General features: G+C 44.5%; 1 non-coding gene across 1 annotated transcript; it reads left to right on the forward strand.

Moving 5' to 3' along the window:
• The first annotated feature begins 309 nt into the window (after nt 1-309).
• On the forward strand, nt 310-380 carry TRNAD-AUC (transfer RNA aspartic acid (anticodon AUC)). Its single transcript has one exon. It is a non-coding gene; the product is annotated as a tRNA-Asp (tRNA).
• Nucleotides 381-867: the final 487 nt, after the last annotated feature.

Raw genomic sequence — 867 nt, forward strand, 5'->3', positions numbered from 1 at the left:
TTAGGCCTTGGAGACATAATTGTGAGCAAGACAGATAAGGCCTGTGCCTTCAGGAGCTGCAGCCAAGCAGTCACAAGCACAACTCAATTCATTTCTCTGCCCTGCAGGGGATGTTTCACTCATTCACCCATCCATCTGTTCATCTGTCCATCTGTCCATCCATCCATGCATCCATTCATCCATCATCCCATTTTTGAAAATGTTATGTTTTCAGATCTGGGTTCTGCATTATCTTGCTGTGCTTATCCCTTTTGGTCACACTGTCTTCCCCTGTGGTATTTATTTTTTAAACAATACAATGCTGGGGATGCAAGGGTAGCTCAGTGGTAGAATTCTTGCCTATCATGCAGGAGACCCGGGTTCAATTCCTGGCCCATGCTCTTCCCCCCAAAACAAACAAATAAGCAAGTAAAGAAAGAAAAAAAACAAACAAAAAACCAACAAATGTTGCTGCAGCAATGGGACACTCACATGGAAAAAGAATGAAATGTGACTCCTGCCACATAGCACATAAGAAAAATAAATGAGACCATGCCCCTGTCATGGTCAGGTTCATGTGTCAACTTGGCCACATGGTGGTGTCCATTTGTCTGGTTGGGCAAGTGCTGGCCTGTCTGTTGCGATGAGATTTCATAGAATTAAATCATGATCACATCAGCTGCATCCACAGCTGATTCCATTTGTAATCAGCCAAGGGGAGTGTCTTCTGCAATGAGTGATGCTTAATCTAATCACTGGAAGCCTTTTAAGGAAGATTCAGAAGAGAAAGTCTCTCTTCCTGCTTAGGCTGGCAAGCATCTCCTGTGGAGTTTGTCCAGACCCTCCACCAGAATCATCAGCTTCACAGCCTGCCCTGTGGATTTTGGA

Source organism: Tamandua tetradactyla, chromosome 3 (assembly GCF_023851605.1).
Source record: "Tamandua tetradactyla isolate mTamTet1 chromosome 3, mTamTet1.pri, whole genome shotgun sequence".
NCBI lineage: Eukaryota > Metazoa > Chordata > Mammalia > Pilosa > Myrmecophagidae > Tamandua > Tamandua tetradactyla.